At 35.4% G+C, this 19,996-nt stretch overlaps 1 protein-coding gene across 1 annotated transcript in view; it reads right to left on the reverse strand.

The window, feature by feature from the left end:
* LOC129789527 (teneurin-a) overlaps window positions 1–19,996 on the reverse strand; it is a 383,778-nt gene that overhangs the window by 317,138 nt on the left and 46,644 nt on the right. Inside the window, exon 2 of the mRNA XM_055826353.1 lies at window positions 2,838–3,605. The gene's annotated coding sequence lies outside the window, so the exon portion shown is untranslated. The remainder of the gene's footprint in view (window positions 1–2,837; window positions 3,606–19,996) is intronic.

Below are 19,996 nucleotides of genomic sequence, written 5' to 3' on the forward strand. Positions count from 1 at the left end.
TATTATCTAGCTCCATGCCAAAAATGAAGAAAATCTATGGATCCGTTCTCGAGATATGGCCTTCCAAACATTTCTTAGGGTATGACTTTTCAACTTTTCCCGACTTTGCGCGTATTTAAATTAATTCGCGTTCTAGTTTGCTCTCACAAAATTGGTACACTGAAAGAAACACAGCTCCCGTAAGCTTGGTCAGCTTACCAGTACATTTTATTTTGAAGTTTTATTGGCTTAATAAATTTTTATTCAGATTAAACAAATATATGGGATAAAATACGGAAAGTTATGAAACAACCCAATATTTAGATATATGTAGGTAGTGAGCCAAACGTCGCAAAAAGTTTTTCTTCGTTAGAAAGAAGTATAAAATGATGAGATTTCAACAAAAAATTAATAAGCGTGGACTGACAAAGAGGCAATGTGCAGTTTCATATATTTAGTGTGAAGGGGGAGAGGGGGTAAAAGATATCTAAAAGAGTGTGTTAAAATGGCATATAGTATGCTTCAACAGAAGAGAGATTCTACTCAAGTGGAGCAAGTCAGGTAACAAGCTAAGTAAGCCCATCTAATATTTTAGAAAAATATGATCACCATAGCTGTTCATACAGCATATTGCAAGTTATATAATGTACATATACGTAGCTCATATCTCCAGTATGCACAATAAAATATACATAAGTTGAATATGTACGACACGGTGTTTTCTTCATATTCCAGGCACTACAAGTGCTATAAATTCCGACCTTTTTTTTTCATATTGTGTGCAAAAATTCCACTCGCAGAGTATGAAAGAAAAATTCATTTTTCTGGCTATACACAAAACCCCTCTATAATACCCTGCATACATTCTGCCATACAATTTGGTCATAAGTGACGAGTTTGAAGCTTCCATAATTCTTTGTGGGAAAGCACCAGAAAGTGATGCAGAGTTACGCTACTGCTGAGGAACTTACGGCAAATATATTTGAGTTTCTGTACTCTGTCTGGTACTCTGCTGTGTGCGGCAGCATCACTTCTCGAATGCTTTCTGGTTGAATAATTTTCACCCAGGGAAACCTCGCCACCCTTTCCATGGTGGTCACGTTTTTTTTAGCACTCACTACAACGTCCACAATGGGTCACCGCATGTAGACCGTTGCATTATTTCTCGTTCTATGACGTGGTACGCCACCCCTGATAGAGTATTTCACTTTCCATTGTCTTGCATGACATGAAATGATGTATCGCTGCCTCAACTGTTTTTCACACACAAAGCCCAACCCCTTGGTGCTGTTTAACCATGCTCAGTGGAATTCATAATGCAAAATGAACACCGAAGTAGGTATGTACTTTAAATGATAAACCATGAATCCAAACACAATCCCTAACAATTGAGTTTGCAAATTTAAATTACTGGCTGACTATTGCACTGACAAATCAAATGAACTGGAATGCTCTAGAATTGTGCGTGCTACGTGAAAGAAAAATACGAAATTACAATGGTTTTTAAATTTAAAATGATATTTTACAGATCAATCTTCAAAATGTCATTTAAATTTTTTTTGTTATCCCCGCAAGTAAAGAAAAAGTATTTAAATATGGGATTTTTAAAATTATAATTTTTTTAATGAGTCAAATATCAATTTGAACTAAAAAACAATTTGTTTTCTCAAATAATTTCAATATTTTCCATGAAAAATCAATTTTAAAAACAAATCTATAATTTCTCAATTTCCGAAAAGAAGAAAATTATTTTTTCCAAGAATTCAAATTTAAAAATTTTCAATAATAGAATTGTTTAAATTTATCGGGTTTTCCTCGAATTTATTTTCCAGAGGTAATCATTCATACTGACAATGTCGACAATAAATTGAAAATCATTCCCATTTTTATATCAAACCAAATTGGCCTTCAGGTTCTCTCAGGTGCAACTATACAAAATACCTTCATATGTATATATGTATACATACATTCGTGTCTTAAAAAGATTCCGAAATATCACGTAGTTTGTATTTTGACATACCCACCCACGAATTCTACTCAATAAAAGGATTCTTCAAAAATTTCTCAACATTTAATTTCAATTTTCATGTTCAACGTCTGTTTCAGTTGGATAAATCAATTTCTCTGTATTAATTTTCCCTCCAGCAAGCTTAATAAATTTCCAAAAGTTGATTTTATTAAGAATTTATATTATGGCAATTCTTGGGGGATGTTTATGGGAATTGTTGATTGATGTTTTTTTGGGGGTTGTAAATATTTTATTGGTCTTTTGAGAAAGTTTTAGCATTCCGTGGATTGTTTATTATAAGATGACGAATTCATGGAAAAATATTTAAAAGGATTTTACATCGATTGGCATGAGTTGTGTGTTGTGCATGGAAGGTCATACCGAGTGTTCTTGTTAAAATAGCACCAAAGGCGGTATGTTCTTGTCTATTGTATCGAAATTCTATCGTGTTCATATTTTCATACAAAACGAGGTGAGATGATTGAAGTTCTACCCCATCAATATTATGGAGTTTGGCATGTAAATTTTTGGCATGAGAGTTTCCATTTGACAATACCTGAAGATTCCATTTAATTCCAACACAATGCACAACTTACAGCTGAGGGAGCGGAATGTTCTATGGCGCATAAGAATACTCAACGTTAGACATTTCCTCCGTTCGCTAAAGTTTTCTCCTATAACTAAAACTTTCGTAGCGTTTCTCCCATGTAACAACTGTAAGATGGTTACAAATGTGTGTGGTTGTCGGGTTCTTCGCTCAACAACACAAAATTTGTTGCTTTTAATATTTTCTTGTTTGGAAACAAAGCATTTGGACATTAGGAGTGATAAACATGAAAAATTTTCTTACCTCACTTTAAAATGTCTCTGTTTATTATTAATTTTCTCTCTATAGTATCCGTATTATATGTATATCTTGCTGTATTCCACAAATTCACGGCAGGAATCCAACAATGAGAATAAATTTAATAATTCCGTATTAATTAGCAAAGGAATACACCATGCACAGTCTCTCACAAGACACTAAATAAATTCATGTTCGTTGAATAGCAAATCAATCAATTTGGCACACCTCCTGTATGAGTTTCAAAATGCTTCTCCGTTCTAATCAGCCACCACTATGTATTTGCACCTTAAATCATAATATGTAGAGCTACCGAGGACACATTACGAACGCACATGTTGGCATATGAATGACAAGAGTATACATAGGCAATTCAACACTGTGTGGAGCTTCAACAGATGATGACAGTGGCATACATTTTCCTTTTAGAAATTCATATTCCACTCCTTTAATTCACTCTGTATACCAATTGCACCTAAATCCCCCAAAAGATTTTAGCTTTTGCACCGAGTGTCAGCCGTTTAGCACGAGAGAGGAGAGAGCTTTGAGATAAAAAAGAAAGTATGAGAACTTTTCTTTATACTCCGTTTAGTCACGAAAGTTACTCTACATCACCCAACTCACAACAGCCCGCTCTTCATTCAATCCGAAGATCAACTGGATGGGAAAGCTCTCTCAGGCGAAGCAGTTCCCTTTCACAATTTTCGCGCGCATTTGCCGAATGAATTTTCCGTGCGTGAGCTTTGGGCCACTTGCTCGCCTCCGTTTTGGCATCTGAAAAGCAAAAGAGAAATCATTCATCGTATGCAGCCATAGCTTTAAGGTGAAATCACTGCATGAATAAATTTTCAATATTCACCATGCAAAATCCAAGTTTTTTTCTGGTGAATTTGCAAATTTCAAAATCAGAATTTCTTCTTTATTAAAATTCTGCGCATTTTTTAACGAATTTAATGATTTTCTGAAAAAGCAGAATCGCGTGAAAATTAGCAAGAAAATAAAATTTAGATTTTATTATGCAGTATCTTTGATATTCAAATTTAATTTAAAGAAAAATAATAAAGTATTTTGAAATTTTTAGTTCGTTTTTTATAACTTGGCCTCTGGCACATTGGTTACTAAATTATATATAGTACGTTCGGAAAATTTTCTTTGTTGATTTTTTGTACTTGAATGGATGAAGTTTTGATAAAAATGACATAAGATATATTTATTTTCAGAAAAATCGAATAGATTCAATACAATTAATGAGTTAAATTAGAAGTTTGAATTGACTTTTCTCTAGAAAATTTTGAAGTCTTAAAATCCTCTAAAATTTCTTTTCATTTAAGGTTAAAATAGGTAGGTAACAAAAAAAGCAGTTTGGACCCTTTTAAAGCTTTTTAGGGTAAATTCTTTAATCCAACAAACCCTTCCAACAAGTGGTGCATGATCCTTATTCATCGCATTTGACCGTATTATTATCCCTTTCATAATTTTAATTTATTATAATAAAGGCGGTACGATTTCATTCAACCCTCTCCTGTCAGTGTACAAAGGATTCATGCCGCTAAAGGATTATTGTATGTTGGACATTCAATACAAAAGTGAAGAACAAAGTATAAAAAAATGCAAAAAAAAACTACAGAATGACAAAGATTATCTTTCTCATCCTGAAAGGAGAAAAATCACATTTCTTTTGTTCATTGAAAATTTTCCAAAGTTGCTCTTTCAGTCATAAAGAACAATGAACATGGAATTTTATAGTTTTAATAAACTTTTGAGTTTTATGTGCCACTCACAGTTGGGGTGTATGTGCAGTATCATATTCTCACACTGTGTCTTTAATTTTCAAGTGCCGAAGGAGATCTTATGATGCAAATTAATGCACATTGAAAGAAGTCTGTCTTTTGCAACTCCACCAACAAACTTCTCGCAAGTAGATGGGTGAATATCGATGCACTTTTATCCTTGCATCTGTATAATTTGGTTACATGGAGAGCACTTGCGAATTATTCTCAAAGATTTTCATCATGAAACCCCACCACTATCCAACCCCCTCCAAAACTATGAATGTATCACACTGTAAATTGCATTCGGCGCTGACATCGAGGTTAAATTGCTGAATTTATTCTTTTAGCACTTAAATGTGCATTCGTATCAAGGGGCGGGTATGGGGAATGAAATAAACAATGGGTGAGGCAACCCTATATGGTGGGATAGACTTTTGGGGGGTGTGTGCTGAAAGTTTGTAATCTGATTGTCTTGAAGAAATTTCTTTGGTGATTTGGATGACTCGCATTCCTTTGTTATGTTGGGCTGACGCTGCACAACATCCATGCAATCTCCATCTATTTGTCACCATGTTGGAGGCGTGCAAACAAAGAAATTGCTCGTCTCTGCACAGAATCCTCCATGGTGTCTCTATCTCGGCACAAGAAATTCACAATCACACATCACTGCGACAATGGTGCTGAGGAAGTGTTTGATAGAGAAAACCCCTTATCTGCAATTCATGCCACCACGTCCTTACAATAATCTTATTATTTACCATGAGCCACATTTGTAATGCTCTTTTAGATTGTTAAGGTGACGAAAAATTTAAAGAAAAAAAATGTACCTGTATAAATGAGATATTTATTCATTTCCAGAAGATGATATAATAAGATAATGAGGAAAATCAGGTGCTGAACGTTAAATTTACGCCACTTTTAAACGGCATCAAATGAAGATTTGTGTTGTTAATATTTCGTTTAAAATGTTGCTATCTTCGAGCAATAAAGGTACAAAAAATATTTAATTAAAGTAGATGAACTCTCTCCAACCCATATTAATTATTCCATGCTAAATGAATATTTAAATATTTTGGGATTTTAACTAAACAACTGAAAAATACACGATTTTCATAATAATCTCGTTTTTTTTTTACATTTTTAAATTAAATATAAATAAATCAAATTCCTATAGTCTTCTATAACGAACATATCACAACATAAAAATTAATTACATGAATGTTCCCTTTAATTTATATTAATTTGAAAACTATGTGTTCACGACAGATAGATTAAATCACTGTAAATAATTTTTGAAACGACTAAACATACATATATTCTTGTTGAATAACTTTTTTATAACTCAATTTACAAGTTACATCAAAAATAGAAAGCTCCCCGTTCACATTTAAGTGAATCGACAAAGTTTCAGAATTACACATAAATGTGTTCATCTACGAGTGTTATGTGTAGTGCATATAAAAGTTTCTGTGGATAAAATGGGAAGCGCATTGACCCTATACCCACCTTCCTTTTTGAACAAACACTTTGAGGGATGGCTTTCATTACGTCATGGGAGAAATAAAATAAAGATAGAAACATCCACCAGGTGGCTCCATGGATATGAGAAATATATTGTCCAAAATAGGGAGAGGGAGGGGTATTGGGCTGTCCATTTGGTATTGGTAGTGTCTCACGTAGCCAAATATGTAGCAACTTTTGGGAGGACTTATTGCATTTCATTTAAAATTTGTATCGCGCAACATGGTATTGACACATTGACAAATTTTTACCAAAAGTGAACAGAATTTTATCAACGAACCACCCCCATACCACTCACCCTTTTTGCACATCTGCCGATATGGCGAGGTTTATAATTCTGAAACCCGGGAATTTTTCCATCTGGAGTTTCGTGAAAAATTGCACAAATTAATTAAACAAAACTAAATTAAACACATTTGATCACACCATGAGAATAATTAATTCATTTTTCCACACAATATGAAAGCAGATAATGATTCTTTTTTTTTTGCAAAATGTATTTAAATTACATGTCGATTTTTTTTCGAAAGATTCCGTGAACAATATAGGTGTACAGTTTCATTGGAAATTAATGTGGTTTCCATGAATTTGACTTTTTTTATAAAAATTAATTTTTAATGCGTTTCAATTTATTCTTTCTGGTTACGTCTAATTTAAAGTCTGTTTTAGCTCACCCTAAAATGTTATCACATTAGGGGAGGTAAAAAAAAACAAATTGATGGCCTCCACTCCTTTTAGCTAATGAAAATTTTGCAACAGCTAAAAATATTTTAAAATGTTTAAAATTAATCTAAAAATTGAAATAGAAAATTCAATTCAATTCATTTTCATTCCATAACATATCTCTGATTTAAAATGTTCTAGCTATCAAGAGATACGGTAAGAAATTTCTATACCTAAGGGGTATAAAATTACTGTGTTGTGCAATTTCCCATGATGCTTGTCTGGTGGAAAATTTGTTGAAACAGTCTTCCCCCGTTTTGCGATAAATGTATTTGTAATCCCATTTAATTTGCGGACAAATCGATAAATTATTTAAATTTCACAATACATCACGCAAAAATTATGTTAATAAAATAATGTGAAATGAAGCATTGCGCAATTATAGCACAATGTTCGAGATTTTGCTTTTTCACTGGACCAAAATGATGACACACATTGGTGGATAAAATACGAGGGTATAGGTATAGATAGGCGGCACTAACGAAGGAGAGAGCTACATTCCTATTAAATATTCTAAACACAGGACTCAGATTTATTTTAAGGCAGACTCAGCACAATACAACTTTTTATTGGGCGTGAGAGAGTTTCCAAAAAAAAATCTTCCAGATTGCAGTTCAATCAAATGAAATTGAAAAATAAATTCTAAAGCATTTGCTGCTGACGGAATTAAATGGGAGAAATCCTTTTTCTTGCGAAATACGGGTTTGAATTTAGCTGATATTGTAAAGCAAGTCACGTGTTGTGTTGCGAACGATGACCCGTTTACCACGCGACTAGCACGAATAGCATGAGATAGAGTCGCATGAATCGGTAGAGCCCACCCACTTATAGCCAAAACGAGCATAGGAGGCCTACATATCGTTCATATCCTTCCATATCATATCTATCTCTGGCGATTGAGGGAAAAATTGTTGGAGAGCATTAATCATCACTACCTATAATTGAATATTGATTTCACCCACACGCCCTCAATTTCTTGTTATTTATTCCAACAAGCTTGACCATTATGTTCATTGATAAAATTGGTGGGGAGGCATGATTAAATAAAATAAAACATGCTATTTTCAGCACTAGAAGCCAAAGGCACCATTCAGCAGAATGGTGCGGTCTAAATCCACATTGCTGGATTTATGTATGCCCACACATAAATTCATTGATTTCCATTGAGAGGGTAAGAGAAAGAAAGGAAGTCCAGATGGAAATATCCATGGCACAATTCAGCCATAGTTCTGGGTCAAAAGGACATGGTGAGAGAAAAAAAATATGAGAGGCCAAAGACAGGTGTGGTGTGGTGAGTGGAAATTAGAAAAGTTCCAACGAATGGGAAGTATATATGGTGAAAATTTGCAAACACTGTCATAACTTAAACTATGAATTGTAAAATCGTATAATCATGCTGTAGAGAACTTTCAGCGACATGCAAATTTCTCACCAAAATGTTCCAAATTTTATTGAGCTAACATTACTTAAGAAAGGTGCTATTTGAATTTTTATGGCTGTTTGCAGATTTTCTGCTTAATTTTTATTCAGCATACGTTGGGGTCCATTTGAAAACTTTGCAGGATTTAAGCTGAATTGCTGAAAGAACAAAATCCACAGTATAATCCTACATAATGCATATGTACATATGTATACTATGTATATCTGAGCTTTTACAGCTTATTTTAGAGAGCTTTTTGTTGCATTTATGTTTATGCTGAGTGATAATTGCTTTATTTTTTTCTGTTTCTTTTCCAATAATAAAATATCATGCAAATTGTGCAAATGACATGCAACACATCTGATTGGAATACATTATTACGGAAATATCACAAGGATACCAGAGAATATGGTTTCCTTGGAGATATAATTAAAATAAAATTACAAAAATATCTATATAGGGGAGACCGGGGTAAAAAAAGTCAATTTGCATAAATCCTTATCTGCAGGATTCCCCAAGGGCAAGAAAATTTCCTCGATAGGTCATTCTTATAGGAAATTTCCTGGCCTACAACTTTGTCTCAGACCACTTTTCTCTATCTCCACGGGAAATATGAGTTTTCGAGCTTTTCCTGAACCCTTCCGCTTCTGACTTTTTTTAAACGCGGCGGATAAATATAGTCACCAGTTGGCTAAATAAAGTCGGTCGAATTTTCCGACATTTCCAATGATTTTCCACCTGAGAGATTGATAGTAGTTGATAGCTAAACTTCTCACCTTTTAATCCGCGACAAGGAACTTCACTTTTCTATCCACTAAAACAGAGAATTTTGCGATTTTCTCAATCACGCCATTTTGCAACAAATGGATAGAAAATATGTCAAAAATTTCGAACTCCCATATGAGTACAGAATTGTACAGAAAAATCATTAAAAGTTAGTGAAAAATACACCTTGGCAACGTTTTCTGCACTAATCCAGGTAGTGAGTAAAATTATCAGATTGGAAAATTGCTGAAGGAAAACTTCGGAAAACGCGTTTTTCTCAATACGCAAAAGTTTGGGAAATGGGCCAAAAATCTATTTTCATTTTTAACTCCTAAAGTACTGATCGGATAACCTCCAAATTACTGTCAAAAATTGTAGGTTGGTAGGGCTTTCCACCCTAATTTTTTCCGATTTTTCCGATTTATAACTTGAGAGAAATTGGCATTTGAAAATTCCAAAATGACTCTTTTTACCCCGGTCTCCCCTACATACAACAATTTTCTTTTGTAAGAAATGTACTTCACGTGTATAACATAAAGCACTAGATGGATTTCTTTTCTTTTTTTTTTTTGAGAAGCTCCCCTTAAAAAAACTACATGAGAATTCTTTGTACAGTGTGAGTGGAGTTTAAAGGTGGATAGAAAGAAACGTCGGAGGAACCATTTCTCAGGCACACACAGCAGCGAGTTATTCAACCTGGTGAGCCCTAGCGCTTCGTGTTCAAGTCATCATCACATAAGGCATTCCGTTTGACTTCCTTTTGGGTGCTAGAAGTGATTACGGAGAGATTGCAGTTTTGAAGAAACCCCGACATATCTCTAGTGGCAAATGAAGCGTAAATGGTAAAATTTGGCATGAAGAAAAAAAAATACTGACATAGAAGGCAACGTACAAGTCTCGTAGAAAAGGAATAAAATCAATTCAGTAACTCGGCAAGATGGAGAAAACTTCACACGAGAGGAGTGCTAAAAAGGATGAAGTGTTGTACACCTCTTGTTTTAAAAATATTTCACAAAAGTATCAGTGAATTTCGATTTAACGCCTCTCGTGCCGAAAAGCCAAATATGGTGCGGGCGGGTGTGAAGGAAACGTATTCTCATGCAAATACACTCCCCAAACCCAGAACAGCACTAAAGCACTTTGGCAATGCTACTCAACAAGAATCCAATGGTTTACCAGAGACATTGCAAAAGCATCTCCTTGCCATAGCGTAATCCTTTTCGCAATCATCGCAAAGCGGTACAACAAAAGCAGCTCTATTGAACGCCACAAAAGAGATAAATATAGTCTCTCTGTGAGAAATTTCTTTTTAGAAAATATCCCAGCATTTTTCAGTACCACTTTCCTTGTGCTTTCTATATGCTCCTTGTATAAATATACGGGATCCTTTTTGAGAGCTGATGGGGAATGTTTCACTGATTAAGTATGGGGGCGTTTTGATTATTTTCACATTCAAATGGGAACAAATATTTACCATAAAAAATCTTGTAATATTTTCTTTCTTTTCCAGGATTTCACATCTGTTTTTTCCTTTGATGTCTAACTTTGTGAAATCATTCATGATTATTTGCATCAAGAAATTTACATAAAAATACGTCACAGAAAGTTGATTTTATATGGACTATTCAATGCTTTATTCAATAAATGTTTTAGCACTTGATGCGCTACGCAAATTAATGTTATTTTACATTTCAACTTTTACAGGCACGATATACATTTTTTTTAATGTAATTTGCAGGTATTATGAAATTGTCTAAAAGAAATAGGATAGGTAAAGATAATTTCCCGGAATTCTTTGTACTTTGTACTTTATCTTTGGCAGTAATTGAAAAAAAAAGTCAAAAAACGTTTAACTACGTGAGAAGTTCTCAAATTCAATAAATTGAATTGTTGTGGATTTTGGGGAGAGATTGTCCACAACGGGTCCTGTGCGCTGGATGATGGACGCTGGAAGCGGGCCTAGGGTCGAGTCGATGAATACACTTGGATTTTATTTTTCACTTCCAACGTTTATTTATTGACATAAATTTTACAAGTCCCAACTTGGACTACCTGATACAAATGAAAATGTCCCGATACGGACTTTCCGAATTAACTGATCGACTGGCCAGTGACCCGAGGCCACGCTCTGACTGATCGAACTGAACTGAATGAACTGAACTGAATTGACTCTCTGATCTGACTGCCTCTGACTGACTCTTCGATTGAGGGCGTCAGCCCTTTTTATTAACTTGATCACCCCCTCACCTATCTCCCGTCTCAACACTCTATCTGATGAAATTCCAGGAAAAAGGGAGCGTCTCTATTCTCGGGATGACGAAATTCCAAGAAAAAGGGAGTTTACCCTTGCGAGAGACGCGAGGTGGCAGCTGCCCATTGGTTATCTTCAACGCATCTACCCCCGCTATCGCGGCGCGATCGCCAAACATTGGATCGCGCTTTCTCTTCCGATAGCATCATCACGCATGCATGCTGTTACCTTCCCGCGCACCTTGAGCAATTAGGCAAGAAAACTCTGTCACCTCGCTCTTGGTGACCGTGGGAGTTTACCTTTTTGTAAATTCTCATCTTTCAGATATGACCATATTTGGTCATATCTGTTGGGGTTCATCCGCTGTGGAATTTTACCCCTATATTGTATCAAGGTATAGTCTCTTACAAATGAGAAGATCGAAGGAGGAAGAATGTCGCTAGGGTGACTTTAGAGATAATTTAGGCGCAAGATATTGAATATAATGTATTGAAAATAAGGGGTTGTGTTGGGTCACAACAGAATTCTCAAGTTCAATAAATTCATTTTAAAGTATTATTTCCCTTTAACAGATAAAAAATTAAATATTTCAAAAAAAGAAATTAAAAATTCAATTCGAAATGATCAATGGACAAATTTTGAAGTAAAATAATCATTAAAGGTTATTTAAGTTCTTAGAATAATATTAAATTTAATTGTAATTTTTTATAATTGTATAAAAAAAGTTAATCAGATGTAAATAAATGCTCTTAGATAATAATGAAAAGTAATGATCCTTCAACTATTTCATCTGACTCAAATTAGAGGAGAAATGCGCCTACGGAATAGATTGGAAACCTTTGACCTTTAAAAATTCACAAAGCTCATACTCTTCAAGTGGGCGGTATAACAGATAAGCATTCATAAATTCAACGAACTTTTATGCAAATTAATGATAAGTAGTATCAATAAAGATCACATGTGGTATGAAAAGGAATTTTCTATTGAATTGAACATCTCGGATGAGCACTTATATCGGCCTTATAGCCACCCATCTTGACAGAGTGTCCGGTATGAGTGTAGAGGGGAAAGAGATGAATTCAAATGGATCACTTAAGCGGAAGGTTTAAGACTCTAAAGACTTCCTGACAAGTAATAAAACATCGCCCATGTTGCAAAATGTGGATGAAGGCACCAAGTAAATAATGCAAGTTTTCACATTTACTATTCTATATATAAACATACACGGATATTTTCACAGCATGAAAAGTGCAATCTGTGCTTGCGTGGAAACTTTCGTCATGCTCATAATGGGGAGTGTCGTGCTGTGAAAGATTACCCGTGACTGGCAGTGTTCGACTCACAAGAGTCTAAAGTATATATGGAGGAATCGAGATTGATTAACCCCGGCAGCGGGAAGCCACTACTCTGTGTTGGTATAAAACCAATATTTATCGCGGAAAATTTTCAAATTAAAACTGCCACATGCATACATATATCGAAAACGATAAATCCACGCTATATATGTTCAATTTATTTTCATACATTTTCCCTCCATTTTTGCTCCTCCATCGTTTTTAGCTGTGATTCTTTCGAAGAAAAGAATAGCACAGCTTCTGTGTACCACCTAAAATGCAATGTTGTCCGATCGGGCTCAAACTTGGTATGAGCACGAATTAGAGACCCCACATTCCGAAAAACGTATGCTCCAAAAAACTTTTCCGGCCGTCCGGCCGGCCGTCCGTCCGGCCGTCCGTCCGTCCGTCGTATAAGGCTTAATAACAAGAGAACGGTAATAGATAGAGACTTGGGGTCAACGGCAAAGTTCAAATGTTTGGTGGAAGACATCCGATTATGAGGTCAAATCCACCCCCCCACCCTTCCGTCCGCCATTTTGGAACACCCCTAAATTTTGTTTTCACTATATCTCAGCGCCTGTAATAGCTAAAAATCTGAAATTTTGATATGTTGTAGGGGCCATCAAGACCTTTCCAACGATACCTCATTTTCGAAAATCGGTCAAGCCGTTTAGTCAATATGGCCGCCAAAATTTTTCATCGAAAATCGGCCATAACTCGAGAACGGCTTGACCGATTTTGATCAACTCAAGCTCAAATGAAAGCTCTCAGCAAGCCCTACAACTTTCTAGAACATCCAAAGTTTCAAAAGCGACCGCTAGAGGGCCAAAAATCAAAAACAAAATTTTCGATTAGTTTTCGATGAATATCTCGAAAACTGTACGATAGATTTGGATGAAATTTCAGTATGTTATAGTTGACTATATTATCTAGCTCCATGCCAAAAATGAAAAAAATCTATGTCGCCGTTCTCGAGATATAGCCTTCCAAAGTTGGCATGTCATATCTCGGGTTCTACAAGTCCGATTTTAATCAACTCAAATGCAAATGAAAGGTTTCGTGAAGCCCTACAAATATCTAGAACATTGCAATTTTGAGAAATGACCGCAAGAGGCGCTAAAGTCAATATTTTGCATATCCAAAATTTTTAAGTTTAAATATCTCAAAAACTGTACTATGCATTTCGTTAAAATTTCAGTATGTTATAGCTGAGGTCAATACCTTTCCAACAACAGGTTATTTAAGAAAATCTATGGAGCCGTTCAGGAGATATATTGGTTTTAATTTTTATTTAATTAATACGCAAATTCTTAGGCGCCCCGCTTCGCGGGGCGCCTTATATATAAGGTACGAGGTAAATTGTCGCTTCGCTCCAATTTTCCTCGCCCCGCTTCGCGGGGGGTTTTGCGCTTCGCGCAAATTTTAGAGAAAAAAAATTGTGATGATTTATACGTTGATTGGAGCCACTCATCAACCCCAAAAAAAATTGCAAAGAGAAGAAATCATTTTCATACAACATTTCAGGCGCCAAATTCAAAAATTCGCAAAAAATGCATGACTGTTATATGGGAGCTACCTGAAGGGGGGCTTTGGGGGGAAAATGGATACGGCCACTCGAAACCGCCTGATATAAGGAGCCTCTGTACCAAATTTCATCGCGATCGGTCAAACGGTGTAGATTTGTATAGCCGAACACGACGGAAGATTACCAACAAACAGACCTTTCTTTATTATATAGATATAAATATAAATGCAGAGTAAAATATAACGGTAAAATATAAATATATGTATATAGTTGCATGTTTAATTAGTACGCTAACTATTTGGCGCCCCGCGAAGCGGGGCGCCTTATATATAAGGTATATATAAATATAATATAAATAATATAAATAAATGTAAATGCAAAGTAAAATATAACGGTAAAATATAAATATATATAGCTACATGGTACAGATTAAGGAGAAAAGGGAATGTACATGGTAAGTTTCACTTACGGGCTGTGATTCTTCCTTCAGAGGCCAAGTTAAATATATTTAAATGCAAAGTCTAATAGATAGCTGCAGAGTATGGATTAATCAGAAAAGGGAATGTACTGGTAAGTTTCACTTACGGGCTGTGATTCTTCCTTCAGTGATCAGTCTAAGTGTGATATTTGATATAAGTTTGGTGGTGTAAACTCTGGGGAAGGATGACTCGCGCCACGAATCACAGCCAATGCGCGAGTTAGCCTTCCCCCAGAGTTTGCACCATCAAACTTATATCAAATATCACACTTAGACTGATCACTGAAGGAAGAATCACAGCCCGTAAGTGAAACTTACCAGTACATTCCCTTTTCTGATTAATCCATACTCTGCAGCTATCTATTAGACTTTGCATTTAAATATATTTAACTTGGCCTCTGAAGGAAGAATCACAGCCCGTAAGTGAAACTTACCATGTACATTCCCTTTTTCCCTTTTCTCCTTAATCTGTACCATGTAGCTATATATATTTATATTTTACCGTTATATTTTACTTTTATGTTGGGTCCATGGGAGAAAAAAAGGGTGCCATTATTGTAAATTATCCAAAATATAAAAGCAGCAGTTGTGTGCAATATTATCACGCAAAGTTCAGTCATTTCGGGTGGGTATCTATTAAAAAAATGAGCACCCATAAAGGACTGAGATAACCCCGTCTGATATGGATACCGTTTTTTCTGCCTTTTTCTTCCATTCTCACTCCATCCCCAGATCCAGGGGTAATGCACAGATATTAATGCAATAAGATTGTTGTATATATACTCCAAGAAAAAAAGGGAAATTGCAAAAAAAAAAAGGTTTTTGGATAAATAGTTTAGGAGAGGGTTGAAAATGGTTGCAGAGATTTTGTTTGTGAAAATCTGATTTCTCATGCTTTGTAATTTCCTGAAGCTCTCTTTCACAACTCCATCGTTTTCTCCGATATTTCCCTTCCCATAGGAATATATCGTATGTATGTTTCATTTTATGCGGTGTCGATGCTAAAGGAAACATTGAGCTCTCAACTGAAAAGTCACCAATTTCGATGTGAATCTAAAACAGATATAAAATCTACAAGGAATTGCCCCTCAGGATAAATTCCTTTTCACATCACAACAAGTTTCAAAATATGTTTTTGGAACGGGAGTAATCGTTAGTGAAAAAATATACACATAACTATATTTTCTCTATTTAATTTAGATATCTTTATACATAATTCAATGTATTTCAATAAAAACACTTCAATACTGACTTTTACGTTTTATGAAATGTAATGATCAAGAAATTAAAAATAAACATATAGAGGCGTTATGTTCTAATCAATAACTAATTTTACTAAACGAGTTTGTTTACCCAATCGAGGAAGGATACTCGAAACAAATAAACTCACATTTTTGTTCTTCAAAAATGTATTTGGAAGTTTGTTTTCTAATTCGTAATATAAAAGTCAGATATAATTATTATTCTTTTTATAATTTGTGAGATGCTTTAGAGTTTTCCATCTCCATTGAAGTTTTGCTCTCACATATTATATATTTTGTATGTATATCTGTTTTAAAACAATTCATAAATAATATTCATGTTATGTACGTACATACATATGTATATCTCCAAAAGCATTGTTGGAAAATGAAGCCTCTCTCAGTAATTGAGGCAACTGTGATATCAAAACGAGAGATAATATTGACTTAGGTTTCTCTCTGCATTCATAATGCAATCTGGTGCAGGCTCTAGCCTCCCTTCTCTATAGCATTTTGCCATGTAAAATTACAAGAGATGGCTTCCGGATAGCATTTCCGACCACCTCATAATTTTCGATAGTGTCTTGTTTACGATGGCACCACTGGAATTGAAATGGAAATTTACACGTATACTGCCACACCATACATATCTGGTGGAAATCTCTTTCGCTCTTTATTTCCACTTCCGCAATGAGAATCTCTTGTGCACACGAAAAAAAAAGTATTCGCCAGTGGCAGAAGTTACGATTATGGTATTCACAATTGGAGCTGTGCTGAGCTAATTAAGTCAAGAGGAGGAGCTGACTTATAGCCAAGGTGGTAGAGCAATGTTCACTCAATTTCAGTTCAGACCCTACCCCATTGAGAGTATAAAAATTCAGGTCAGTATTTATTGCAAAGTGTTTTTGCAAAGGGGATAACTTTATAGCTTTTTGTACACCAGGAATTTCAAATTGTAAAATTTCTTGTCTTTTTTTTTTTGTTAATAGTTTAGCTTTGTGCTATAGATTAGGTAAAATTTTTAATTTCTACTATTTATCATAATTTTAGTATATTAATTAAATGAGTTTCATCAGTCTAGACAGCATTCATTTTTACTTTTTTTTACGATTACATTCATACCCAATTACTCAGTTTCAAATTAGCCAAGCATTGTACTTTATTATTACCTATATAAGCTATTAACATTACAGTATATACAACATAAAATTTTTCTAAGGATCTTGACCAACAATGCCACAGGCAGACCCATAAAAAATGCTTCAGCAATAAAAATGCAATTCATCCGAGGTGGTGAGCGTATTAATTAAAAGAGCACTCGAGTCAAGTTGCCAACATCAGGAGGGCAGGAGTGTGGTCCAAGATGTTTGGAGCACGTGTCATTTGGGGTGGTGGTACAATAAAGTTTGGAATAGAAGTTTTCCATGGGGGCCGTGTGGGGAAAAACAAAAACATTCCCACTTTTCGGGGGCGAAATAACAATGCAAAAGTAAATGGGGAAAAGTAACTTTGAACGACCAAACTTTTCCTTCTTGTGAGCGATCTACCACGTCATTTTGGGGCTTACAAGCATAATTTTTTAATGATAACTCCTTCAAGTGACTGTTGCACAAGAAGAGCCAATTAAGTTTCTCAAACAGCGGGATGCTTTGCTCTGCTTTCCAAAGCCCGGAAAATTTCCGATCATGTTTTTTGGGGGAGAAAATGTTGCAGATAAATTAATTAAAAGTGATGTGGCAACAAGTCATTTCACCACATTTGCTGTCTCTCTGTTACTTATCTCGCATCATCAGCAGAAACGGGCAGAAAAGTGCCATGGATGGGTATATGTAGGAGAAGAGTATGGGGATCAAATACAATGACCCCACACTTTCTCCAGCAAGAGTGTGACTTATTGGATATTGTTCGCGAGGGTCGTCTCAGTGGGGTGAAGGGTCGTGATTTAATGGATTTTTAAGAGGAGCCAGTGAGGAATTTTAATATTTTAGATCTCCACCCAAAAGCCCATAGCACACACCAAGCCGCCAGTGACTTATCGTTTCTTCTTTCAAAAATTTAAATTCAGAATAATGATTATGGCAGATAGATGAGTGAAAAGGGCAGTGAATGGGATGGAGCTACCCTAGTCAGTGCGGAAGAACGAGAGCTTTTCACCCCAAATGTGAATATACTGCTAATGGTTCTACCGAGAGCATACATATACAAGAAAACGATCCAGTGGTGGTTGCTTTGAAAAGATGTGAAATTGAAGTTTGGTCCAAGTGGTTACGGATAATTAAACATAATACAAGAACATCACTGCTCCTTGCCCTGAATTTATATGCAATAGACGGCATTGAAGTCTAACAAGTTCTGCATGAATAAAGCAACCGCATACACCCAATTTATTATCTTTTCTCTCCACCATGCACACCAAAAGATTTAAGTTTTGCGAGTTTCCAACAAACTCATTTTCACACAGAAAATCCACCCACACACCCCGCCCAACCCGTGACAGCGTTTCGCATTTCGGGCAAACAAACAGGGAAAAGGAAATTGAGCACTCTGTGAGTGCAAGTTTACTTGCAACTTTGCTTCTTTGGTCGACTGTCGACATTCTGCAATTATGTCGAGCTTTCATTTACCAATTGATTTAGCATATTATAGTGCAACTAATTCGCAGCAGTATAATCTGCAATTTCCAAACTTCATCCATACCCCAAATGCACAATGTACCAGATAATCTAATATTGCAAATTTAAATGCCAAAATGGGCCAAAATATCAATTAAAAGTCAATCATAACGCGTCCAGTTATAAGAGTTGGTGTCCCACAACGTATAGAAGTTTGTTTATGCGTTGTAATACTATTTGTGAGCAGTATTAGTAGGCAAAGGTGATTTTTTTTGTGAACTTCAGTAATTTGATGCAAAGAATGGTTATATCTCTGGTTCTATAAGGCCTACAGAAATTTCTTGACTAGTTATGGAAAGGTATTGAAATAAGCTATAATCTGACATATGTTTCGATACATTTCAAGGTCACCTCTAGAACACAAAATGGCGGATTTTTGTTTCACCAAAACAGTTTTTGGCATTTTTTATCCTGAAAGAATAGTTCTAGAGGTTTCTGATGTTCTAGAAAGTTGTAGAGTTTTGCAAAACCTTTAATTTGATACCAAGTTGAACAAAATCGGACAAGCAGTTCAGGAGATATGACTCTTAGAACTTTTCAAATTCAAGAATTTTTCAAACTGCGATATCTTCTAAACGGCGACATAGAATTTCTTCATTTTTGGACTGATGAAAGATATTGAATCAGGCTACAACATATCAAAATTTAAAAGATTTGCCTAATGGGGATTCGGAGATATTGCCCCTTAAAGTTAGGCAATTTTTGTTTTTGATTTTAGCGCCTCTTGCGGATGTTTTTGGAACTTGGAATGTTCTAGGCAGTTGTAGGGCTTCTTGAAACCTTTCATTTGATACCAAGATGATCAAAATCGGTCAAGCCGTTCTCGAGTTATATCGAAAAAACACTTTTTGCTTTAAGCCGCCATATTTGCTAAACCGCTTGACCGATTTTCAAGTATGAATTGTCGATGAAAACGTCTCACTGAGCTCTACAACATACTAAAATTTCAGATCTCTAGCTGTAAGGGAAGTGGTAGACGGTATTTCAAAATGGCGGATGGCGGCCATCTTGGATTTTGAAAATGCGAAAAAATGAAATTTTACACCCACATTTCTATAGAAAACTTCAAACCGGAAGTCTCTATCTCCTACCGTTCTTAAGTTATAAAGCAAAGTTTGGACTACCGGCAGGCCGGCAGGCCGGCCGGATCAAAATTTTTCCACCACCATTTTCGTAATGTGGGATGTCTAAAACGTGCTCATACCAAGTTTGAGCCCGATCTGAGGTGGTCGGTTTTTCCGACGATTACAATACTTGGTGTTGGCCACGAAGTGGAACACCAACTAATTACAAATTCATTATAATTTTGAGAAGTTATAGGATAATTTAAATTATTTATCGCGGTTAGAAATATATAATGAGTCATTGTTTATTAATGAATTTTACCAATGAACCAATGACCTATATATATACACTACCCGCGAAAAGTTTCCGGGCAAGGCTAAAATGGGATATTTTTT

This window comes from Lutzomyia longipalpis, chromosome 2, assembly GCF_024334085.1.
Source record: "Lutzomyia longipalpis isolate SR_M1_2022 chromosome 2, ASM2433408v1".
NCBI classification, from domain to species: Eukaryota; Metazoa; Arthropoda; class Insecta; order Diptera; family Psychodidae; genus Lutzomyia; species Lutzomyia longipalpis.